The sequence below is a fragment of the Mus musculus genome, chromosome 2 (genome assembly GCF_000001635.26).
Source record: "Mus musculus strain C57BL/6J chromosome 2, GRCm38.p6 C57BL/6J".
In the NCBI taxonomy this organism is placed as follows: Eukaryota; Metazoa; Chordata; class Mammalia; order Rodentia; family Muridae; genus Mus; species Mus musculus.
Window position 1 is genome coordinate 105609889 of NC_000068.7, and position 26625 is coordinate 105636513.

At 44.5% G+C, this 26625-nt stretch overlaps 2 long non-coding RNA genes across 3 annotated transcripts in view; one reads left to right on the forward strand and one right to left on the reverse strand.

The window, feature by feature from the left end:
* The window catches only part of Pax6os1 (paired box 6 opposite strand 1), a 134251-nt gene that overhangs the window by 73809 nt on the left and 33817 nt on the right, over nt 1–26625 (reverse strand). The gene's annotated exons all lie outside the window — the stretch shown is intronic.
* Gm35946 lies at nt 1627–10594 on the forward strand. Of its 2 annotated transcripts, none has more exons than XR_866617.2 (5): nt 1627–2127; nt 5980–6147; nt 6895–7063; nt 7608–7743; nt 10376–10594. It is a non-coding gene; the product is annotated as a predicted gene, 35946 (long non-coding RNA). The 2 variants fall into 2 exon arrangements; XR_374851.4 differs by having other exon boundaries at nt 1629–2127; nt 8635–10594.

Below are 26625 nucleotides of genomic sequence, written 5' to 3' on the forward strand. Positions count from 1 at the left end.
TGGCTTATACTTCCACAGCACTGTTCATCATTCCTGACTAGGAAAGGGATTTAAACAGGGCAGAATCCTAAAGTCAGGAGCTGATACAGAGGCCATGGAGGGGTGCTGCTTACTGGCTTCTTCCCATAGCTTGCTCAACCTGCTTTCTCACAGAACCCAGGACCACCAGCCCAGGATGGAACCATCCACGGTGAGCTGGGCCCTTCCCCATAGCTAACTAATTAAGGAAATGCCTTACAGCCAGATCTTACGGAGGCCTTTTCTCAATTAAGTTCCCCCCATGTCAGATGACTCTAGCTTGTGTGTCAAGTTGACATGAGACTATCCAGTACACCATATCATGTGAAAGCTAGGTGCAGTATTTTGTACCGGCAAACCCAGTACTGGAGAGGTAGGGTCAGGAAGGACAGAGGCTTGCTGGCCGACCAAATGGGCAAGCTCCAGGTTAAATAAGACATTCTCTCAAAAACCAAGGTGGAGAATTGATTGAGGAATAACCCAGCACCAACATCTGGCCTCCACTTACACACTGACACATGCAACCACACACACACACACACACACACACACACACACACACAAAGAGACAGAGACAGAGACAGACAGAGAAGTTCAAGGCCATCCTTGGCTACTTAGTGAGTTGGAAGCCATCCTGGGCTTTTTGAAATTCTGTCTCAAAACAAAACAAAACAACAACACAAAGAATACTCAGAGATATGCATCTCAATTTAGCCATGAGCAAATTTATTATAATATATGTGAGAGGAAAAAGGAGGCAAAGAAAATCAAATATACAGCAGTTGGGGATCAATTAAATAAATAGCATTTCAACTGTAATCTGCAAAATTCATCATTTAAAATGTTATAGCGTGGATATGCATTTAATGGTGTTTAAATATTTTTTGAGTCATATTCGTTGGGGGCAGGAGCAAATCACAAAGCAGTATGCTCCTAGTGGCCCAATTTTGGTTACGGCATGGTGGAACACATTGTCTAAACAGAAAAACATGTAAGTGGAGGGGCCAGGTGGTATACTCCCCTCTCTCTGACGGACAGTGCTACCGTGGCTTTCTAGCATCATGTGTCTAGGTTTGCTGAGTGGCTTACCGAACACCTAATAGTCACTATTTCAAACTTTCCTCAGAAACCATTTCTATTGCCACAACCTGCATCTGGTGGAAGAGAGGTGCCTCCCTAGAGGAATGAGAGGCCGGAGCTCCACACACTGATGCACACGGCCCTTTCCCATTCCTGGACCAACAATTGGCCTGAACTTTTATGGGCAAGGCTATTTATTTTCCAATCAGAGGCTTTGAGTAGGGACTTCTAGGGGTAAACTGGTAGCTTTGGGCAGCTTTGAAGCATCACAAGAGGGAGGTTTTGTCGCCTGAAGATTTAGGAGGGCAGGCCCTCTGGACTGTTTTATTGGCTTCTTTTACATATGTATAGCTGGGAGCGGGGTGGGGCCACTGCTCGCTGGGGACAGGACCTCCCCAAAGCCAAGAGCCACAGAAACCAGGGGAAATGCTGGAAACTTCTCAAACATCAGCCCTTTGCCCCCAGCCTAAACCATATCCCCAACATCCTCTCTCCCAAGTAGAATTCAGAGGTGGGAAGCCTGGCCTCCAGTAGCAGATGAGGGCAGCAAACATTTAATTTCTATGATCTACAAATAAGTTTAAATTACTACGCTAGTTACAGTTGCTATTTTGTGTTAGAGAGCATTGGAAGGCATAAACACACCCAGTTACTGCTCCTACTAAATGCTTGCTCATTCGGTAATAACATCCTAATCTCCTTCCTTCCCCTCCTCTCCTTCCTTCCCTCTTTCCTTCCTCTTCTGTCCAGGCTTTGCTGGCTAGCTTGTCTCCTTCCTCCCTTGGCTCCAGCTAGGAAAGAGATCTTAGCACCAACAGACACCTCTCTCTCTCTCTCTCTCTCTCTCTCTCTCTCTCTCTCTCTCTCTCTCCACCAGTTCCCTAGCTCTCTCGGCCCCCAATTTTCTAACCCCCGGCAGTTGTACAGACAAACCATCGCTGCCACCACCACCCCAACCCACCCCCAGCAGCAGCAGCAGCAGCAGCAGCAGCAGCAGCAGCAGCAGCAGCAGCAACAGCTCTACATGTAGTGAGTATTGTGACTCTGGCTTTACATTTGCCTTGACTCAGGCCCTGGTGCAGGGACAAATTGGACGCAGAGTGTAAATGTTACCACTTTGGCTCCTCCTCAAGAGGCGCTAAGCACAGATGTTTGCAGGGGCAAGCAGGGCCCTGTAAGAATGGGGGCATTGTGTGCGGCCTCACACAAAGGCGCAGTGGCCCCACTCGGCTGCCAGCCTCCCGAGCATCCCCTCTTTACGCATTGATTTATTAGGCTAGGGATGAATGAAAACGTAATTAATATTACTGAAGCATTAGAGTCTATTTAATTTAAATGCCACTGAATATTTCACTTTCAGCTGGGAGTGACAATGTGCTCGGGCCCGGCTGGTGAAAGCCGGGGCCATCTGTTACCCCGGTGAGGGAAAGAGACAGAGGAGGCCTAGAGTGTGGGGGCTTTGTGGACATTCCAAAGGTCCTCGATCATCATTCAACTCAAGGGCAGCCAAACCGCATTCCTCTGCACGAGCCCTCCGCTGGAGGGGCCTCAGTGACCAGCGGGGAAGCTACGGAAAACCAGGAGCCCTGCGCTGCCCACTGGGAGGCAGGAAACTGTGGGGTAGAAAAGCCACAGGTGCAGGCTCCTGAGGAATTGCTGCCTTCGGGAAAACCGCAGTTAAGCAGGTACTGTCCTACAAAGGAAGCAGCAAGCTCCGTGTGGCTCTTTCCATCAAAACCCAATACAACGAAAAAGTCAATCAGCCCTCAGCGATCGTTATGCTCTATAGCCACATGTGGCTAAAAATACTGCCTGGATAAGTGAGTAGATGGTCATTTCCACCGTCACAGAAAGTTCTGGACCACATTGTTCTAGTACTACCATAGTTACAGGGACAGTCGCCCCAGAAAAATCCTCCGGAAGAATCCTGATTGGATTGATGCTTAGGTTGTTTGAGCCTCCGGGGATCTTGTACTGATCAAGAGCAGTGCTGAGAAGTCATGAGAGTTCAAAGCCAACTGCAGCCATTGCCCTTGAACCAATCAATTACTGTAAAGTCCAATCACCACTCAGTCTCTTTCATAAGTAAGAGAGTGATTATAACAAAACCAATTATGTTATTGAAAAGTTAATTACAAATGCATCCAAAAGCTATATAGGAGCTACTTTTGTGGCAGGGTCTAAAAGGAAGAATTAATTTGGACTAAGGAGAGCTATTGCCTTAGTGTGTCTAAGCAGAAGGAACATGTAGGTTTTGAATTCAAGAGAATAAATCTCCAGGTAGCCAGCTGGGCCTAGATCCTGACTTCCTGGGTCGGAGGAGGCTGGGGGATCCCGAGCAAGTGCTTGGTGCAGCCACAGCAGGAAGAGCAGGAGGGGGGGGGGGGGTGTTCTGTCCTTAGTGGGATGATAATTAGCCCAGTGGGTTCTCTCATAATTGGGATCATTTGTTCTCCTGGCCTTTCCTCTGACAAACTGATTCCACGCCAGGGGAAAGCCGTGTGACTCACACCTTGCCATGCCAATTAGCTGATAAACATCAAACATAAACAAAGATGGCCTAATTAAAACTAGTCACTGAACCTCTGTGAGCATCTTGTCAAAACTGCACCAACTCTCTGCACCCAGGCTTTCGCAGATCTCCGGGGCTAAATGAGAGACTCTGGGAGGATCTGCAGATGTCTAGATGATCCAGAGGGACTAAGGGAGGCAGCAGAAGGCAAAGGAAGGCTTTAGCTCAGCCACTTGGGTTTTCTCTCCTCTCTACCTTCTCCGGCTACCCCTTCATGTTCACCAAGTATCTCCACATATACATGGGGCATGTCCACACTGCACTTCTGCATGGAGGAATACATTCCAAGGTTTGGTTTTGTCTCCATGAATGGTGTCTGGTGGGACATCTTTTTTATACTTTTGAATATATCTAATCCTGAAGTTCTCAGATCTACCAGTAGACTCCATGATTCAATATACCTCCTGAAAGGAGATCAGGGGACTCACCCAATTTCCCACCCAATACTGTGGTAAGACTCAAGTGAGCTTACCCCACCTAGGTACATACCCTTCACCCTATCCTTTGATTCTTTCTCCTTATCACTGGCCTACACTGAAGTCCTAGCTCCTGGAACTTATCTGGTAGCTCCTCAGACATGCTTAGACTGCATCAGTAGGCAGCATTTTATTTCCCTCTACAGGAAATAACTTCAGCAGCTCGTTGAAACTTCAACTCTTAAACCCTGGCTCAAATCTCAATGGAGGGTTTTCCACCACCCCCATCTCTACCTCTTACAATCAGAAACATAACCCCATAGGCTATTCCTTCAGTGTATCTTGTATATCTGTTTAACCACTATGCAGTAATGCCTAAGCACCGACTTCATAGATGACTGTGTGGCAGGCATTCATACCTGATCCTCAAGAATTCAAACTATGGCAGGACAGAAGCCAGACTTGCAGGTTATTTTATGCCTTTGCAAGTTCATGGGTGCTTAGTTGAAAGCTTAACTTTTCCCCTTCCCTGCTCCCAGATTACAATCCCCATAGAGGGTAGGCACTTTGTCTTCATCCCATGGTTTTGTGAGGGAATATAAAGGCAATCAAATCAATGACTAAGTTCTAAGCAACTCTCCCCCTAACATCAGTGTTGGTTGTTTTCCTTCCCTCTGTCCCCCTAAGCACCATGGTCTTTCCAAACTTACTTCCCTTGGACACTCGAAGACTCAGACACTGCCCATTTTTCCATGAACCAGGCACCCACTGAGGGCCATTCCCTTCTTTTCTGGTGTAAATTCTCTTTGTGATTTTCATCCCATAAAACAGGTATTATAAGACACTAGCCAGGCGTTGTAGCACATGCCTTTAATCCCAGCATTTGGCAGGCAGATAGATCTCTGTGAGTTCAAGGCCAGCCTGGTCAACACAGTGAGTTCCAGGTCAGCCAGGGCTACATACATACAAGTGAGACCTTGTCCAAAAAAGAAAAAAAAAAGTTACCAGAACAAAACCAAAATCAAAACCCACAGGAAAGGGAAGCATGGATGTATCCAGCCGTCCCCAGTACTCTCTGCTCCTAGCCTTTCTGATAACGTTGGCTCCCAACTTTGCCACTTGCTTACCATGTGAGCTTTTAACAATTATTCCTTCCTTCAATTCCTTCTGCCTGAAACTTTTAAGGGATCAAAGTGCCATATTTGGTCCTAGATCCAGTACAAATTTCCAGACCCTCAATGCCTAGATTCTTTACCAGTCAAGTGACAGTAGTAATTATGCACACTGTTTTATTGTTTGTTCCTAGGATTAGCCAAGTTCACTCATGTCGAGCGTTTGTGTGTAGGGAAAGGACAACACCTGGTAGCAGTTCTTATTCATACTTTTGAGTGGTGACTTTTTTTTTTTTTTTTTTTTTTAAAGATTTATTTATTTATTATATGTAAGTACACTGTAGCTGTCTTCAGACACTCCAGAAGAGGGCGTCAGATCTTGTTACAGATGGTTGTGAGCCACCATGTGGTTGCTGGGATTTGAACTTCAGACCTTCGGAAGAGCAGTCGGGTGCTCTTACCCACTGAGCCATCTCACCAGCCCTGAGTGGTGACTTCTGTTGCCCGTAGGGTGACCTCATGCCAACTCATCAACAACAAGGCTGCTCCGCGAGTGGCTTGATGATGACTGAGCTGAGTCAGTCCACATTGTAGTCTATTAGTTTTCCCCAAGCTGTTTTTCGGACAGAGCTGGTTTCGCTGAGTCCTCTTAAAGCCAACAAAAGGATTAGCATTGCTCCTAGGTCCCAGAGAACTCCCAGGTAAACAGAGTGGCAGTGGTTCACTCTCAGTGTCCTTTCGGTGTGCCACTTTGAATGCGGAAATGCTCACTCCCTGACAGGATGCTGGCCCTGGCCTCTAACTTGCTGCCTACCACACAGAGCCACTTCCGCCTTCAGGAGAGTGCCTGAGAAAGAGGCTTTGTTTCCTGCCTGGTTCTCCAGGGACTGAGAACCACAGACTGCTGACCCAGGACATCACAGAATCCTCCGCACACCAGGAATTTGAGGTTGGTTTTGGCAATGGCCCTATTTCTAGAACAATCGTGGTGACAATGTTCGCTGTGGTGGAAGATCTGAAGCTGTGTAGACAGAAGCAGGCGGGCCACAGTTACAGGCCTTACTGTATCATTTACCAGCTGGTCACTCGGACCATCCATGTCTCTACTGCACAGTGACAATTAGCATCCCTTCGAGCACTGGGGAAAGGTCTCTGAATGTTTGGAAAGGTCGGAGACAGCTACCTTCACCTAGAGTCCTCCCTGCCTGGTTCTGGCCTGACAATGGATAGTGCTCCCATGCAGGAAAGTAGGAACCCAGGAGGTGGTGCCAAAGAGACACTGGCTGAAAAGCAGTCCTTTTTCCTGTCCCTGGAAGGCTCTGTCCCTCTTTAGATGCACAGACCTCATTCACAAGGAATTCAAAAGGAGAATCGAGGTTTCTGCGCAGGTGCGGGAGGTAATGCCACGTGGTGGAATGGAAGACGCCAGGAAGAGGATTAGCTCGAATTCGCCCCCACTCCCACCCGAGCCTCATTGTTTTCCAGACTCGGGTCCCTATTCAAATGCAAACACCAGGAGGCGCCTTTGCATTGTAGCCCAGAGCACTGGGTAAGATTGACAAGCAGCTGTTGGTTAGTCAGAATAAGTTAAAAGGAGTGGATACAGGAGGAAGGGACATAGGGGACTCTGGCCAAATGGGCCAGTAGCTGCTGGTGCGTTATATTCATTTTTGAACAGAGTTAGCTCTTCCCACAGGTGACGGTCTGCTCTCCAGCCTAGCTCTGGTGAAGGGTCAGGGATATAACATCCTCTAAACCCGAGCCAGCTGTCTGATGGAATTGAACTCTGCCCCTGAGTGGCCTGTACCAAGCCTCAACCTCTCTGAAAAGAAAACGAGAATAAGAACACCTTGCTACATAAAGTTGTAAGGATGACTATTCATAAGCACTTAAGCATATGTTTGCCTTCAATGTGTTGTTTGTTTGTTTGCTTTTTCTAGAAGTGTGTTCAGTTACACCCGCCAAGGACATGACTTCAAGTCTATTAAAAACCAGAGAATCTAATGCATAATAGTACCTGGCTCTGTTTCCTGGAGTGGAGAAGGGCCTGCACAAAAACTCATTGAATCCAAATAAAGTCTAGCTTAAACAATACTATTACCAATGTCAATTTGTTAGGGGTTTTGATAGGATCATCACTATGAAGGCCTTAAACTTTCTCTCAGTCCTTCTACATTAGTCCCCTGAGTAGTGAGGTCAGAGGTGTGTGCACAATCACGCCAGGTTGATTAGTTTTAATAACGTTCTGTGGAAAGGCTCGAGAGCAGGAGATAGTATGACACAGGTGCTTATGGGAAAGTGGTGGTGTGAAGCTTAATGGGTAACACTATTTTATTTAAATATTTTTATATATAATACATTATTGTTTAAGTGGTATTGTGTCACATGGACTAACAATGCTTCTCCTAGGAGCCATAGATTCCTTGACAAATAACCCAGAGCCATGAGAAGCATCCCTCTGTGTTGCTGGTCAGAGGACTTCAGGAGACCCCAAAACAAATATAGGCTATTGCCATCATACTTGGTTTTCTCTCAGAACTTGAAGGTAAGACCCTCTTCCTGAAAACAACACATATGGGACTTGAAGAAATAGAAGTGGAATTGACCTGGAGCCCATGTCCCTAAGGGCAAATCCTCCCTGAAGGGTAGTCCTCCTCCCAGAAGGGTAGTCCTCCTTCCTGAAGGCTAGACCTCCCCTTTGAAGGCTAGTCTTTCTCCCTGAAGGCTAGTCCTCCTCCCTAAGGCTAGTCCTCCTCCCTAAAGGCTAGTCCTCTTCCCTAAAGGCTAATCCTCCCTCTCCCTGAAGGCTAGTCTTCCTCCCTAAAGGCTAGTCCTTCTCCTCCCTAAGGGCTAGTCCTCTTCCTCCCTGAGGGCTAGTCCTCCTCCTTCCTGAGGGCTAGTCTTCCTCCTCCCTGAGGGCTAGTCCTCCTCCTTCCTGAGGGCTAGTCTTCCTCCTCCCTGAGGGCCAGTCCTCCTCCTCCTCCCTGAAGGCTAATCCTCCCTCTCTCTGAAGGCTAGTCCTCCTCCTCCTGAAGGCTAGTTCTCCCTCTCCCTGAAGGTTAGTCCTGCCTCTTCCTGAAGGTTAGTCCTCCCTCTCCCTGAGGGCTAATCCTCACAGTATTAGAAGGTGCTAACAGTAGTCAGGAATCCTGTCAAGATGTTAAATCTGTGAAGCACAGCAGTGACCAGTCCAGGAGTACACCCTGGTTCAAGTGGCGATTCTATCTCAGGGGTAACCAACAGCTATCGAGTTGGATTTAAGGTCCATTCAGTACAAGGGAACTCATGCTTAATACTTCAAAGCAGTCAACTACTCATGTCTGGAAAGCTCACAGATCCTAGAGGATCTACGATTCACTACTGCACTACTACTGACATTTTTCTAAATCAATATAGCATCGAACTGTATTCTAAACACTTATCTGTATATCCACAGGTAAATGCAACTCTTTCCCTTCATCAAGGAAGCCTCATTGGCAGCAGACAGAGACTACTTCAGAGATCCCCAACCAGTTCAAATGCAGCAAATGTGTGACCGTGAGGTGTACAGTCCCAGCTGATACATCTACAACACAACCCCTACACACAAGTTTCAGGGAACACTGTGAAAGAAGAGGCTGAAAGATCTTAAGAGCGAGAGGACCAGGGAGCTGGCTGTAAGACAGTATCTTCTAGACATAACATGAGTGCTGTACCCATGAAGTCTCAACAGTATGGTTGCCTAAACATGGCCTACATAGTGACCCTATAGTCAGCATGCCAATGGGAAATTAAACAAAGCCCCACCAGTAAATATAGAGCTACAGGCAGTCTATGGCTGTGGAGAGAGGGAAAATAAATTTTCTTCAGTGACAAGCCTCCTGATAGGTTATCCAAGCCCCAGTGGCTATCTCTAAACACATACACACACAGGAATTCAGTAGGTGGTGGTATACATACATATAGGGATATATATATATATATATATATACACACACACACACACATATACAGCAATAACATGGGCTTGAAAAGGGAGAAGAGATGTAATGTGGAGGAATGGAAATATTGTAAATACTGTGTGCTCATGTATGAAATTTATTTTAAAAATTAAAAAAACAAATCCAATGATTGTGAAAGATGTCAACATTAAAGGATAATTAAAAGGTAACATATATGGAATCATTGTGGTTTGAGGTAATATATGACATGCAACTTAAGTTAGTTCAAATATTAATATTCATTAGTGTCATTTATTATGACTCAAAATAAAGAAAAGGGCCAAAAATGGCAAACAGTTAGGAATTTTACAGTTATTGATGATATTCCAATTCAAAAGGCAGTAATTTTGCATAATAGTACTTATGGGCATTCATCAGTTAGAATACTCTTGGTTTTAACAGAAAACTATGATGCAACCATTTAAGTTAAACAATCAGTAATTTATTATAAAAAAGAAGAAAGGCAATCCTCACAACACCTGAAGCTACTGTGGCACTCACTGCTTGATGTGTTAGAATAGCAGCTCGAGTCTAAACGTAGCACACCAGACCAAAGCAGTTCCACGTGTAAGAGGTTTATTGGGAGAGAGGGGAGCAAGGTGATGGCAGAAAGAGAAGGGGGGGAAGAGAGAGAGAGATCAGGGAGGTTTGTCTTTATATATGAGTGATGATGTAACACAGGTAAAGGTGGGAGATGAGCTAAGTGGATTCTGGGAATATGGTAGCTGTTGCCTTGGCAACAGGTCTGCAGGTCCCGCCTATGTGATGTCATGGGTTTCAGAGATCCTGATAACAACACTGCTACCTCATGCACGAAAGACAACGTATGGTAAAGGAAGAGTGGCCATTCCAAACTACTGCCTTCTTAATTACTATTAGGAAACCCATTTCCTTGGGCTGGAGCAATGGCTCAGCAATCAGAGCACTAGCTTCACCTGCCAGAGAACCTGGCTTTGATCCCCAGAACCCACAGGACAGCACCCGACTGTATATGATTCCAGTTCTGGAGCTCCTGGGCCTCTTCGGGCCTCTTTGGGCACCAGGTGTGCACACCCGTTCATGCACGCAAAGTACCCATACACATAAAATAGTAATTAAAACATTATTTAAAAGAAATACATTTCTCTAAATCCATCCAATTCTTGTGTCACTTTGGCTAGAATTCTTTTGCATTTTTCCTCCTTATTCTGTTGCTAGCTAAAAGAAGAGACTATCCACAGCTAAGGCAAATTCTGTTTTGCCCAAGAGGCTGACGGTAGAGCCCACCTCTGGGAACAAGTTTCTACTGAAAAGAATGTGGACCAGCGACTTAAGACAGAGCCCTTGGCCGACAGGATGGAGTGTACCTGTGACCCCAGCACTCAGACGGTGGAGGCAAAAGGATCAGGAGGAGTTCAAGGCCAGTCTCAATGACATAGTAAGACCAGGCTGGGCTACATGAGATCCTGTGTTAATAAATAAATTAATTAATAACCAAGCAAACACACAAACCAAGCATCCATCAGGATAATAGCTACTGGATATGAAACCAACAATCTCTGTTGGCTGTAGTATATTATTGAGTGGTAAAAAAAAAATAAAATAAAATGTATTTAATTTTAAGCGTTCAATAGTTGATCCAGTTTCTGTAAAAGTAGTGACATGTTTACTTGTGTAGATGCATAGAGAAACGCCTGAAAGGGTGTTCTTCAAAAGTTATCAACGGTCACCGGTGCTGACACATTTTCAGGAAGATTTCACATTGTTTGTATTATGCTTAATTCTTTATGTTTGGTTGTTTTGGGTTATTTGCTTGGTGCATTTTGTTCTTACCTAGGTAATAATTATTTTCTGAAGATTTCTGTTTTATTTTAAACAGGAAAGATCTTTGTATGGAAAACTGTGGGAGCTGTTTTAGAGACGCCTGTGTAATAAAAAACTGGTGGGTTTTTAACTTGTATGTTTAATTTCTCAATCTTCTGTTTGTTTGCACCCTGGGTGTAAAGCATGTGCTGAAATACTTGACGAGCCTATTGAGTTGGTGGGGCTGTGTCGCTTCTACTTAAACCTGGATGGTTGTTTCAAACAATAGAGAGTGTCAGGAGCAGTGCTGTGACTGAGGCTAGGTCACAAGAGGTCACATAACTCCCATCTTGCTCCCTGGAACAGGTGTTTAGAAGCCCTGAAGTCTGCATGTAAGAAGTCTCCCTGCCTGAGACCATGTTGGAAAGAAACCCAAAGCCATGTGGAATAAACACACATGAACTACTTTAATCAACAGACTAGCCCTTTAGCAGTCTTGGGGAGAAACAAACAAACAAACAAACAAACAAACAAAAAAAAAAAAAAAAAAAAAACCCTTGAGTTCCCAACCCTTACCATTGGCTCTAGGCACTCATGTCTTCCTAGTTGAGGTCTCAAATAATTACAGAACAAAACAGGACAAAAACAAACCAGTCACCACTGCCCCACACAACACATGGGCATAACATGCCTGCTGCTGTTTTATGCCCTCAATCTGTGATCACTTGAGGACTACATCCGTAGCTGGAATGTTTTGTCCACGAGGTTGTTTTCAATGCCATTGACCTGTTCTCACAGGGACAGCCATGCAATACAAGGGTCATCCTTGAGTATGTCAGAAGAGCTCAAGGCCAGAAGATGGGGGAGTAGGAAAGCATTGGAAGCGACACACACACACACACACACACACACACACACACATACACACACACACATGTGCATGTGCACACACCACACAAAATGAGGGTCAGAGACATGTCAAAAGTCATAACCCAGACAGTAGTAGGACAAGAAGTGAAAGGTTTTATGTCTATTGTCAGAGTTAAGCAGGAAAGGGAGGCGTCTTGAAGCCAGGCAGTGTCAGAGCACACCTTTAATCCCTGCACTTAGGAGCAGAGACAGGCAGATATCTTCATTCGAGGTAGACTGGTCTATAGTGCAAGTTCCAGAAAAGCTAGGGCTACACACAGAGGAACCCTGTCTAGAAAAAACAAAAACAAACAAACAAAAACACCTTGAGAAATGGTTAGGGATAGCACCAAGGGCAGGGACACCAGGCTCACGGAAGTCAGAATTAGAATAGTTTCTATCCATCAGCCTGTGACATCAGACAAGTGGCTCAAATTTCCTCCAGACTAAAACCCTCTTGGTCTTTTGTTCCTGTGCTCCCAGGAGCTGCTGCTGCCTGTTGTCTTCCTGCATCACTCAAGTCTTAGGCCACGTGTGGCCAGACAGTGCCAAACGCCATGTGCAGTTTCTACTAATATACACTGCTTTTGCATCACCAGACAGTAAAACAGACAATGAAATCCACTAACATGGGTAACAAATATGATGAATGACTACAGTATTTAAAAACCCATAGAACATTTGCCGCCAACATGGAAACCCACTGTACCCTATGGACTTGGACGCAGAATAGTTTCTCCACGTTGGTTCATCAGTTAGAGCAAGGGACAAGCCGGAGCAAGATGGAGTAAGCAGAGGTGCAGAAGACCTGAGGTTAGGGGATTCAAAAACCATAAAACTGATCTTTAAAAGTCTATTAATATGAACATAAAGATTCTAACTATGGTAAAAAAAAAAATAAGTCAAAGCAGGACTGGGGAGATAGTTTAGTGAATAAAGTGCTTAATATGCAAGCCTGAGGACCTGAGTTCAAATCCCCAGTACCTGCTTAAAAAAAAATTCAGTACAGTAAGAAGTACATGCCTATGTCCCCACCAGGGGCAGAGATGCGTTGGTTCCAGGGAGCCCGAACTGGCGAGCCTGACTCATCAAAACAGCAGGACCCAGGATCCAGGCCTTGTCTCAGAAAGTGAGATGGAGACTGGTAGAGAAAGACACATTACTTTGACCTCTGGTGTCTGCATGACATAAACACACACAAATACTACAGAGTTGGTGGGAGAGAGAGTAAGTCAAACCACTGTTAAGTTAGGAACCATTTGTAATGGTATTTATTCTTAATAGCTTGCACAACCTGCCTCCTTCCACCAGAATGGAAGCCCTTTGAGAAAGGGGATCCTTCCCTTTGTCACTTTTGTATTCATAACACCAAGACAGATTCCTGTCATTCACTGATATCAGAGGACGGCCTACCTCAAGAACCTTCACCTGACAGTCTCTTGCCTGCTCATCACTGGAATTGTGTGAGGGCCGATTTAACACTAATCCCACAATGCAATTGTGTTACTTTCATATATGATCCTCCTCTAGAGGACATTGTAAGTTCCTGAATCTGTTACATTTCTCTGGCCTGTGCTCTGCCCCATAATTCACACACACACCCCCAACACACACACACACACACTCACTCACAGTTCAGAGCACAGGATCATTACACACATAAAAATGCTCCTAGAATTTCTGCTATTAATTCTGTGAGTTGGTTTTCATTATGCATGAGTGTGTGTGTGTGTGTGTGTGTGTGTGTGTCTGTGTGTGTGTGTGTCTGTGTGTGTGTATGTGTGTTACTTGAGACCCAACCCAGGGCCTCACACATGCTAATCACATGCTCTACGGATGGGGTACACACCCGGTTCAGCTGAGCATTTTATCTCCGTCCCCATCATACTCCCTTGAGCTGAAAGTGTATTCCTAATTGTTCCGGTAGCTGGTGTCACAATGACTTCTGATTGTCACTTGCCTGTGATAGGAGCTTCAGTTTCAGAGGCTGTGGAGGGACATCCATGAGGTTCACTTGTGAAGCGTATGCCCAACGTAAACACAGACAAGTCTCTCATCATCATCCAGCATCTTTATCACTGGCAATGATGCCAACTCCTCAGTCAACACTGGGAACTAAAAAAAAATGAGCATGAAGAGTAAAGTGTTTAAGTGGTGCCCTCTGGTCCCTTAAAATATTTATTTTTCAATCATGACTCCAAATAATTTAATGCTGTCTTGTTGTCCGATTAGTGCCTGTGTGTGGAGTTTCCAGGCCATCTAGAGTGATGCTTCATAATGTCCCGGCTCTCTGCCTCTCACTGAGGGTCCCATCAGATATCCCCAAGTATCCATTTCAAGACACTGTTTCTCGATTGCTGAGCACCGTCACCCACAGCGTCTCTGTGGTAATTAAGAAACTCGCTGAGCCTACTCCCTGCAGAATTTCCCAAGTCCAGCACTGGTGGAAGGGGGCTCCACTCGGAGAATACTCTTCTCAATGCACAGCCTAAGGACTGCCTGTGCTGGAGTGACCTGGAGCACTCCTCAAATACTAGTCTCTAGCTTGTGCCAGGCTCAAAAAATTGGCATCTCTGAGAGAAGAGCCAAGGGTGTGTATGTGTGTCTGTGTGGATGCACATGTGTGAATATAGGCATGTGAACATGTGTGTGGAGGCCAAAGGACACTATCAACTGTCTCTCTCCATTACTCTCTACCTTATTTTTTGAGGCAAGGTCTCTCGCTAAACCTGGATCTCACCAATTTTGCTAGAGTGGCTAGCCAGCAAACTCCAGGTATCTCCACCTATCTCTGCCCCCACCCTCAGAGATAGGATGACAGATGTATGCCTAACTATTATGTGGGTGCTGAGACCTGAGCTCTTGTCCTCCTGCTTGGAAAGCAAGCACTTTCCTAATTGAGCCATTTCTATAGCCCTACATCTGCATTCTTACAAACCCCAGGTTGCTGTCCTTCATACAGAATGTCACTTTCATGCCCTATGCTTGACCTGTGTCTTACCTGTGCAGCTACTCCAGAATAAACATGAGGAGAATCATAGACAAATAAAAGCATAGCTCTTCCTACAGAGAAGTCTTTGAATTCGGTCTTCTATGGTTAGTTGATGTGCCATCTAAAGAATTTATAGTGAGAACTGTGTTGGTTAGAAGGTTTTTTAGGGTGACTTTATAAAAATCAAAGTTACTGGCTTAAAAAGGTTGATCATTTCTTTCTCATAACTGGCAGAGATAATGTGATGTTGTGAATACTCTCATCACTTTTCCATATTCAATACACAGCATCTATATTGTATCCTAAAGTGTTTGCCCAGATCCAATGCCCACATCTGTGTCCTGATGATGAAAAGAGAAAAGAAAGGAAAGAACACAGCCCTCCTTTTCCTTTGATGACCATTAACTTGCATATACCACTTCCACTCTAATTTGATTGGTTTCTGGCTGCAAGGGCTGCTGGGAAATCTCTTGACTACAGTCTTCTCTCTGTCTCTCTCTCTCTGTCTCTGTGTCTCTCTCCCTGTCTCTCTCTCTCTCTCTGTCTGTGTGTGTGTGCGCGTGCGCGTGTGTGCGTGTGTATGTGTGTGTGTGTATTCACATGTGCACATGTGTGTGTGTGTTCACATTGAGCCCACTCTCTCTGAATCTCATGGCCAGCTTGACTCCCCTGCACAGCTCTCTCCCTGCATGTGGATAGTCTCAGACTTGGGGCTGAGGTCATCCCTCCAATCAGGGCTCCTCCACAAGCAGTGGCATATCTAAAATATTCACAGGGCTTTTCAAATTTCAGGTGCTCGGACCTACTGGATCTCTTCGTGTAAGGATCAATGTATAAAGCTGTGCCTATTTTTTAAAGTTGTATAGATGATTCTGGTGTGTTTCTTGGATTAAGAACCCTGTGATGGGGATCTAGAGAGATGGTTCAGTGGTTAGGAGCCTAGCTGCCCTTCCAAAAGAGCTGGGTTTAATTCTCAGCACCTACAGGGTGACTCACAACTGTTTGTAACACCAGTTCAAGAGGATTGGCCTTTCCCTTCTAGCTTCTGATATACGTATGAGATCTACAAGCATACAGGCAGATAAAACACCCATAAACATTAAACAAACAAATAAAAATGAATAGATAGATAGATAGATAGATAGATAGATAGATAGATAGATAGATAGATAGATAAGCGAGCTCTGTTGAAGGCTCTGTGTCTTGAACTTAGAAAGTTTCAAGCACCCCAATGCTCAGCCACCTGCTCTCCTGTGACATCAGTATATGTCTTGGCCCCGAGTCTTCTGAAGAGACGTGATAGGATGTTAACCATGGCAGGGATACAAATCAAGATTAAATTTGCAGCCCTTAACCCCAGCTCTAGGGATGCAGAGGCAAGGGGAGCTCTGTGAATTTCAAGGCCAGATTGAACAACGTAACAAATTTTACGTCAGCTAGAACTTGTCTTTAAAAAAAAAAAAAGTTTTCAAATTTGCAACTGTCCAGCATGTCATTTGTATGTTAGGTTTTCATTAAGACTAGATAATTTTTCTCCAGGTAAGCAGTTTACTCCTTACTAAGCCTACGCTTACTAAGCTGAAGTCGTAACCAAACAACTATTCAGGGGTCTGCTAGTAAGTTTAAATATCAGCTTGACACAATATAGAACCTCATTGAAGAGAGTCTTAATGAGGACTTATGTAGGTCAGGTTGGTCTACTGCCTATGTGACCAGCTGTTAGTTGATGTAGAGGCAGACTTAACCTACTATGGGCAGCACCATTCTGTAGGCAGGGCATTCTGGACTGCATCAAAGAGAAGGGAGCTAACCAGCAATTCAGGATGTGGTCATTCTCTCACTGCTCTTGATTATGGGTGTGATGAGAGGAATGCTTAATTTCCTGCCTTGATGTCCCTGAAATGACAAGACTAGCTTGGAGTTGTAAGCTAGCTAGCTAAGCCTTCCACCCCACCCCCAAGCCCCCATGTTGCTTTTTTTCCAGAGTATTTGTCGCTGCAACCGAAAGAGACCTGGAGCCTGGGACGTTGTTGATAGTGCTTGGAATGGTCTCAGCCATCCACTGACCACTGTTACTCAAGGGCTCCCCACTATCCTTTAGCCCATCTGTCCTGAGGACCTAAGCATTGATGGTTAGACAAAGAAATAGATGATTAGAGTTGGAGAATAGGGTGAGTACATATATCGTACCTGCAATATCCAGTGATGATGATCTATCTACTTGGCAGTGAAAATGGAAAGGGAACCAGCAACAAAATGAAACACACACACATGCACGTGTACCGACACATGCATGCATGTGCACACACACACACATGCACACACACACACAGCCTCCATCACTTCAGGCCTTGCTCAGCTTCCCTCACCCTGCAGTGCACTCCTCAGATCCAATCGCATCTCCAATTCACACCCTTCTACTTGGCTGGGTCTCTGGGAATGTATATTGATGTGCCACCAGCCCGGCCATTCAATACAATTCTGTCAGTTCACTGGGCGTTTAGTCACCACAAGGCCAGGCATCAGGCTCAGCTATTTTCTTTGAAATTAACCAGATATTTTTTCTGCCGGAGATATTGAGTCAACATGGTGTGTGTAGGCACAGCGTGACCTTACACTGTAATGAAAGCTGCCCCTGTGCTCTGTCTGGCAACTTTGCCTCTGCTTTCTTTCCATTCCCCTGTGACCCTACTATTCCGCATCCACTCTTCAAACTCAATCTCTGTTATTGTCACTGAGGGTTCTTCTATTCCTGTCTTGGAACCTACGGCTTTGGAGGCTGCCCTTGGTGAGACATCCATCCACCCACCTCCTTATCCATTTACAGAACATTTATCACATTCAGAGCATTTAAAACTCAAGACTTATTAAGATCTCAAACCTGTGTCAGGGTGCAGTAGAGTTGGCCCTTCACATCTACAGAGTCTATAGAAATAGATTCCACTAGCCAAGGCCTGAGACTATTTGAGAAAAACTGTATCTTTACTGAATATGTACAAGTATGAGCAATACAAGCCATATAGTCTAATAACTGTTTATTTCACATTAGGTACACTAAGTGTGACTAATATTAGTGGAGCTGGGGCAGAACTCAGTGGTAGACTGCTTACCTAGAATGTGCAAGGCTCTGGGTTCAACCCCCAGCATCACAAGAAAGTGGGTCAGGGAGAGGAAGAGGGTATATATAAGTCATATCAGTACCAAGCCATTTTATATGAGGGATGTGAGCTACCTTGAATCAATTCTCTGTGATACAAATAACTGAATTAATTAAGGGAGGTGGTTGTTGCAGACAATAGAACCAACTGTAAAAGACTAGATCTGTTAGAGGATATTAGGTAACGTTTCCAACAGTGCAGGGATGGTACACTATGCCATCAGAAAAAGAGGTTGAACCGTCACAGAGCAATATCATTCTAGAAGCATGCCCATCCCTGCACCCTCTGGCAACCTGAGTGCCAGAAACTGAATACCAGGTGAGCTGCAGTCATCCCATAGCAATGAAAATCTCTCTCCTGCTTTGTTTCTCTCACGTGCCCCTGAGTGTCTGGCAAATAAAGCATTTGATGAGTGATTGTATGTGCACACTGCAAGCATCTCTGTGAATGTGGTTCTGTCCTTTTATCCTCTATGGTAGGAACAGGATAGTGAGGAATGGTTGTGAGACTAGAGAGATGAGGTCAGTGGATACTCTGCAGATACTCTTCAGGTGACTAAGAGAGAAACCTGGAAGTGTAAATAGGCGTTCACCCAAAAGACAATGAAAGAAGTTAGTGGGAGTGGGGAAGGGAGGGGAGGACTGGAGACGAGATGCAGGCATGTGAAGAAGCAGGTGTGTGGGTGGAGGTCAGGAGGCAGGCAGCATGGTCACAGCACTGGGAAATATCCTGATGGTGTAGATGTGAGGGAAGATAGGCGGAGTCAGACCAGCCACAAAAGTAACCTCTGATCACACTGGGCAGGCTCTCCTAGGCTCTTAGAAGCTTGATCACACCCTGACTGAGGTAGGGTCAGATGGAATAGAACTACAGACTGTGATGGGGCTGTCCTAAATACCGATCTTTAGTCCTTGCCTTGTAGAATAGTCTTTACATTAGCTCATTCAAACTGCTGTGACCAAAATACATAAAGTGGTGCATGGGCTGGTTTTGTGTGTCAACTTGACACAAGCTGGAGTTATCATGGAGAAAGGAGCTTCCAGTGAGAAAATACCTCCATGAGATCCATCTGTAAGGCATTTTCTCAATTAATGATCAAGAAGGGGAGGGCCCCTTGTGGGTGGTGCCATCCCTGGGCTGGTAGTCTTGGTTTCTATAAGAAAGCAAGCTGAGCAAGCCAGGAGACGCAAGCCAATAAGAAATATCTCTCCATGGCCTCTCCATCAGCTCCTGCTTCCTGGCCTGCTTGAGTTCCAGTCCTGACTTCCTTTGGTGATAAACAGCAATGTGGAAGAGTAAGCTAAATAAACCCTTTCCTCTCCATCTTGCTTCTTGGTCGTGATGTTTGTGCAGGAATAGAAACCCTGAATAAGACAGGTGGCTAGCTTATGACCCAGGAAGGTCTGCTTCTCACAGCTCTCAGAGACAGAGTGTCCAAGATCAAGAAGATTCTCTGTCTGCTTCAGGACTTGTTTCTCATAGATGACTCCACATTTTGTCGTTAGGTAAGGCGGCTCTCTGGGGTCTCTTTCGTAAGAGTGCTAATATCATCCATTAGGGCACAACTCTCCTGATCTATTCACCTCTCCAAAGCCTCATATTCAAAAATCTTCAAAGCAAAGTATAGATTAGCTTTCAACTTATGAAGTGGGAGGTGGGGGGAGAGGAGAAGACTAAGACATTCAGACAAGATGCTGGTGAGGATGTGGAGAAAGATGAACACTCCTCCATTGCTGGTGGGATTGTAAGCTGGTACAACCATTCTGGAAAGCAGTCTGGCAGTTCCTTAGAAAATTGGACATAGTACTACCTGAGGACCCAGCTATACCACTCCTGGACATATACCCAGAAGATGCTCCAACATATAACAAGGACACATGCTCCACTATGTTCATAGCAGCCTTATTTATAATAGCCAGAAGCTGGAAAGAACCCAGATGTCCTTCAATAGAGGAATGGATACAGAAAATGTGATACATTTACACAATGGAGTACTACTCGGTCATTAAAAACGATGAATTCATGAAATTCTTAGGCAAATGGGTGGAACTAAAAGAACACACATGATATGCACTCACTGATAAGTGGATATTAGCCCAAAAGCTCGGAATACTCAAGATACAATTCACAGACCACATGAAGCTCAAGAAGAAGGAAGACCAACGTGTGGGTGCTTCAGTCCTTCTTAGAAAGGGGAACACCCTCATAGAAGTAGGGGGAGGGGGATGGGATAGGGAGTTTCTGGGAGGGGGAAAACCAGGAAAGCGGATAACATTTGAAGTGTAAATAAAGAAAATATCCAATAAAAACGTTAAAAAAAAAAAAAGACTATGCCAGGGCCTACCAAACACAGAAGTGGATGCTCACAGTCAGCTATTGGATGGATCACAGGGCCCCTAATGGAGGAGCTAGAGAAAGCACCCAAGGAGCCGGGGGGGGGGGGGGAATCTGCAACCCTATAGGTGGAACAACAATATGAACTAACCAGTACCCCCCGGAGCTCGTGTCTCTAGCTGCGTATGTATCAAAAGATGGCCTAGTCGGCCATCAGTGGAAAGAGAGGCCCATTGGTCATGCAAACTTTATATGCCTCAGTACAGGGGAATGCCAGGGCCATGAAGTAGGAGTGGGTGGGTGGGGGAATGGGTGGGGGACCGTGTGGAGGACTTTTGGGATAGCATTGGAAATGTAAATAAAATAAATACCTAATTAAAGAATATTTTAAAAAAGAAAAAAAATGTAAAAGAAAAAAATCATTCAGGCAGTGGCATGTCCTAACTATACTATCCCCACTGTACTGTAAACAAAATAACTTTCAACAGTGTTGGTGGGTCCACGAAGTATTTCCTTCTTCATATTAGAATATTTTATTTTTCCAGTATTCTAAAATATAAAATATAATCAAGAGGACTTTTCTGAAGCCAATTATAGTGGTGCACAATTTTAATTCCAACATTCAGAGGGCAGAGACAGCTAATCTCTGTGAGTTCAAGGCCAGCCTGCTCTCCATAATGAGTTCTAGGGCATCCAAGCTACATAGCTAAAGCCTTCTTTCAAAAGAAAGAAGAAAGACAGAAAGACAAGAAGGAAAGAAGGACAGAAGGAGGGGAGGAAGGAAGCGAGAGATAAATGACCCCTGAAGATAGACACCTGAGGTTGATCTGTGGCCTCCAAATGTATCTGTGCACATACATGTCACACACAGACAACACACACATACACACACACACACACACACACACACACACACACACACACACACACACACACACACACACACACATACACAGACAAAGAAAAAAATAGAAATCAAGAAATAAAGGGAGGGACAAGAAAAGAAGATAAATTATGTACCAGCCAACCACCAAACTAAGGTTGGTGCCTGTCCTATGTCCCATCAATATCTTCTTCCTTGATTGGCTTCCTGTGATACAGTGAAGACATTTATGACCTTATTCCTTGTCTCTGTCTAAATCACACCCTGTTACCTAGGCAGGCATCTGAGCAGGTGATAGATTTCTTTGTGATGTAATCATTCAACTGTCCCCTGAAAAGATATTTCTCCAAGAAAGCTGGACACAAAACACACACAGGCAAAGATGGAATCAAGGAGCACACTGAACGAATGCCATATTTGTCTAATAACATGCATGAAAGTTCCTAGAATAAGTATAACATACTAGTGAGAGAGTTGGCATAAGGTGGGCAGGACATATCCCAGTGAGCCTGCATAAGTCAGAGGACACCCTCCTGGCGTTCATTCTCTCCTTCTACCCTTATCTGAGCTCCTGGAATCGAACTGGGCTCATCAGACTTGTGTTTGGCAAATTCCTTTACTTGCTAAGTCCTCTTTCTAGCCCTATGAGTGACACTTTCTACAGTAAGTATATCGCAGGAGTGAGAAAATGACTGCATATGGGAGATGGGTAAAAGTGTGTGTGTGTGTGTGTGTGTGTGTGTGTGTGTGTGTGTGTGAACAGACATTCTTTGCCACTAAGCTTCTCCCTATCCCTGTTGTTACTAAGCATCACCTAGAATTATGCTATGAGAAACAGTTGTTGTGATGTAAGTAATCTCACCACAGAATCTACACTACAGTAGGGCCAGATGGATGGCTCCAGGACTAAAGTGCTTGCTGCTCTAGCATAAAGCCTTGAATTTGAACCCCAGAACTTGTTTCAAAAAGTCTCGCAAAATGACTCATAATTTTAATGCCAGCTCTGGGGAGGCAGAGACAGGCAGGTCCCTGGGGTTTGATTTGCTAGCTAGCCTAGCTTAATCAATAAGCCCCAGGAAAATAAAAGACCTTGTCTCAAAACAAAGTAAACATATCCTAACAACACTCAGCATGCACACATATACAAATATATATTCATCTACAGTAGTATATGTATACATACACATGCATGCACTCACTCAAACACCCCCACATATATACATTCACACACACACACATTCACACACACACAAACACACACACACACACACACACACACACATACACACACACACACACACACACACACACACACACACACACACAGGTCTTACTCTGTTAATTACTATCTGGGTAATTCTGGTAAATCATTTTACCTCTCCATAAAATGCCTACAATTCTAAACCCTGGTGTAGTGGTTCACGCCTTTAATCCCTGCAGTCAGGAGACAGAGGCAGGCAGATCTCTATGAATTTGAGACCAGCCTGGTCTATAAAGCTAATTCCTAACCAGCCAGTGTTATATGATGAGACTCTTTCTCAAAAAACAAAAACAAAAACAAAAAATCAAAAAAAAAAAAAGGCAAGAAAGAGAGAGGGAAATATTTTGAGGGCTGGTGATTATCTCAGTAGGTAAGAGCATTTATTCCCCTTGCAAAAAACCTGGGTTCCATTTCCAGCATCCACATGATGGCTAACAACTATCTCTAACTCCAGTCCAGGGGATCCAATGCCTATTTCTGACCTCTGTGGACACCAGGCACACAGATGGTACACATGCATACATATAAACACTTATACATGTAAGATATTAAAATTAAATTAAATGTTAGAATGGCTAAACTAAATAATAAAGCCTTGCTTATATTTGAAATAATAACGCCCATACTTAGCTGTTATGAAAAGAGCAATGCAAGCTGATAAATGCAAGTGTTTGCCTTTGATTGGCAGCTGCTACTGCCATTATTGCTGTTATTGAGACTCCCTGATTCTTCTTCTTTTGAAACATCTTCTGAAATGCTGCCCAGTGTAATAATTGAGACGATATCTGAAGATGAACAAGATGTCTTTTGACCTCATTTGCAGGCAAATCTGTCCTTTGGTCTGCCATAAGGAATTGCCATACGTTCCTCAGACCCTATTTTGAGCATGTGCTTTTTTTTTTCCAACAGAACTAAATTTTAGTGTCAGGTCAGCCTTCGCTCTCTCCCATCCGAGACCTCTCAGGCACCAGCCCTCTGGAAGCCGGCTTGCTTTAATCCAAGGGTGACATTTCTGTGCCTGGTTAACTAATGTTCTAGCTTTCAACATGAGCCAATTGGCTTTAATCACAGGATGTTATTGAAAAAGATTGGGCAGATTATGGGTAGTAAGAGAGATAATTGCCAAGGAGAAACAAGGAAAAAAAAAATAAATGAATCTTCCATCTCAGGGAGAAATAAATGGCCTTATTATGGGGTCAGCTGGGATGATCCTAAAATGCCCTGTCCAGGAGAAAATGCATAATGGTAGTTTGGGAGTTGAAGAATTTGGCAGCCGCAATATGCGTGGATCAAAACAGCTTTTAAGGGACAACTTCAGGGGATTGCTTTTCTATAAAAGGAATGGGATGTTTCTCTTTCTGCTACGGAACATGCAGACTCGGAGTGGACTGGAGACACAGCTTGCTCATCAGCCATTCTTCCAAACAAATAAGAACATTATGTCCCACTGTGTAGGGCTATCACCCTCCCCGCCCCCCAAAAAAATCACTGAGTTTTCTGAATTTCATTTGTATAAGTCTTGAGAAACAATAAAAAATACCTGATACTTTATGTATAGCATTAAATGGAATATAACACTCCCTCTAAGGCTCAGGAAACATAAGGGAGGGGGCACAATGAATAGAAGAGCCAGAAGAGTGGGAGAATGGCTGTAAGGCACTGTCCTACTCATAAAATCACAGCATCCGTGGCTACCTGCTGCACAAGGCCTGGCCCGTAACCATTACATCACGGGCTAAGTGCAATGGTGCATGACTTTAATCCCAGCATTTAGGAGGCAGAGGCAGGTGGATCTCTATGAGCTCAACAGTGAATTCCAGGCCAGCCAGAGCTACATAGTGAGACCCTGTCTCAGAAAACAAACAAAACAAACAAACAAACAAACAAACAAAAACTTGTTCAAAATGAGTTTCCCTGGGACACCTCTTTAATATTGAGTCTAACAGGAACCTTTCAATTTAAACTCCCTTCTCCTTTCTACCAAATATATTAAGTCCAGTGGTGTGGAGCTGTGCCCCTAATGACATCTTGGAACCAACCAGTGATGGGAGTCATTATACAGACCTCAGCTTTTACTAGAGATCCCAAGGTCCACTTGCCACAAATACCCACTAAGTCCTAGTGAAAGAGACCCACACATTCTCCTGTCTCCCTGAAATTCTTTCATTTATTTCAGGAGTATGTATTAATTATAGTAATGGATTCTGTCTTTGGAGTCTCAGTTGTGCCACATGATGTTTTTCTGGAAGCTTCCTTGTGAGAAGATGTTTTTGCTGAAGCAGATACATGGGAGGATGTTTTTGCTGAAGCAGACACATGGGAGAATGTTTTGCTGAGAACAGACAAGTGGTGTTTTTCTGGAAGCAGCCTGGAAAAGGGGGCATGTGATGTTTGCTAGAGCAGATGCTTGAGAGAGCATGTGATGTCTGGAAAGGGTATAAGTATAACCCAACAGACAGTGAATGATGCTTTGTGGTATTGGTATGCCTTGCCATTCTTCGCTCGTCATCCTTGGGCTTTGCTGATGCTGGTCTTCACTGATGACACTTCGTTGTATTGATTCACCTTGCCGTTCTTTGCTGGGAATCCTTTGTCGTGATTTCATAGAAAGAAATGCCAGCAAAGAACTGCTGGTGTTCCAGTGACTTCTTGCCACTTCCACGTACTCTGGCCAGTTGGCTGAGCCTCGGGGTTTCTTCTGGATTGGACTACCGTTGCCAATTTGTGAATGATGTTCGTGGATGGAGCTGATGGTGCTGATTTGTGTGAACTGAGCTGACAACACAGATTGGATTTGCTCCAAAGAACTGTTTCTAAACAGGTCCATATCCTCCTTTGTCCTATTAACCATTCCCTTCCACTACCTCTGGTGGGTAGTGGGCTAGAAGGGAGATTAAAACATGCAAGAACCCTTACTAAAATAGGTTTTGGGAGGCAGAGGCAGGTGGATTTCTGAGTTCAAGGCCAGCCTGGGCTACAGACTGAGTTCCAGGACATCCAGGGCTACACAGAGAAACCCTGTCTGGAAAAAAAAAATAGGTTTTGAAAAATCTAAGCCTACAGGGTTTCATTATATTTTCATTACAATGAATTTCTACTATAGTCACCTTCCATAATCCTCTCCTCTTCCTCTCTAGTCTTCTTTCTACTTGCATGTTTTCTTTCATTTTGCCAGTGACCTAATGAGGGTTGCTTACAGGAGCATAGATGAAGAGTTATTTAAAGGAGAAGGGACAATGTATGGGGGCTATATCTCGGGATGGGGAGAATGTCTCTCCTTCCCCAAGCAGACACTAGCTGTCTGCAGATCCTCAGAGAAGACTGGAGCCGCATGATTCACAACCCCCTCCATAATAAAATGTTGATGGACCCCATCTTGGGTGCAGGTCTTGCACAAGTAACCAGAGCTACTTCCCCTGAAAGTCTTTGTCTCTCACCTAGTGATGTTAGGAACTGGAACCACCTAGGAGACAAAGCTCTGGGGAGGTCTGTTAGGAGATTATTGAGTTGATTAGTTGGGAAGAACCGCCCTAAATATTGACAGTAACATACCAGGTACTGGGCTCTCAGACTGAATGAAAAAGAAGAAACCGAGCTGAGAGCCACCATTTTTCTCTCTCTGCTTCCTGACTGGGAATGCCCGAAAAGCAGCTGTCACACTGCTGCTGCCATAACTGTCCTGCCATGATGGACTGTAGCCTGGAACAGTAAGCCAAGATAAGCCCTTTCTTGATTAAGCTGCTTCTGTATGGGCATTTGTCTCAATAATGAGACAAAGTAATTAAGACACTGTATTGTTCATGTCTTGAGAAATTCTGACTCCAACACTACCTTTTAAGTCTTTGGTTTGTCAAGAAAGGGTTTCTCCGTGTAGTCCTGGCTGTCCTGGAACTTGCTCTGTACACCAGGCTGGTCTCGAACTCAGAGATCCTCCTGAACTCGGAGTGCTGGGGTTAAGCTTTTACCTTTAAGTCTTGTTTTAGGAGTTAGAGAAGGGTAGAGACATCTAGCTAGTTACACAAAGGAAACAAAGTAACTGTGTTGATGGTGTGAGTCTTAGGTTCAGGTTAAACCTCCGTTCTGTTCTTCCTGGGTGCTTCAACAGTACAAGATAAAAGAAGGCAAAGG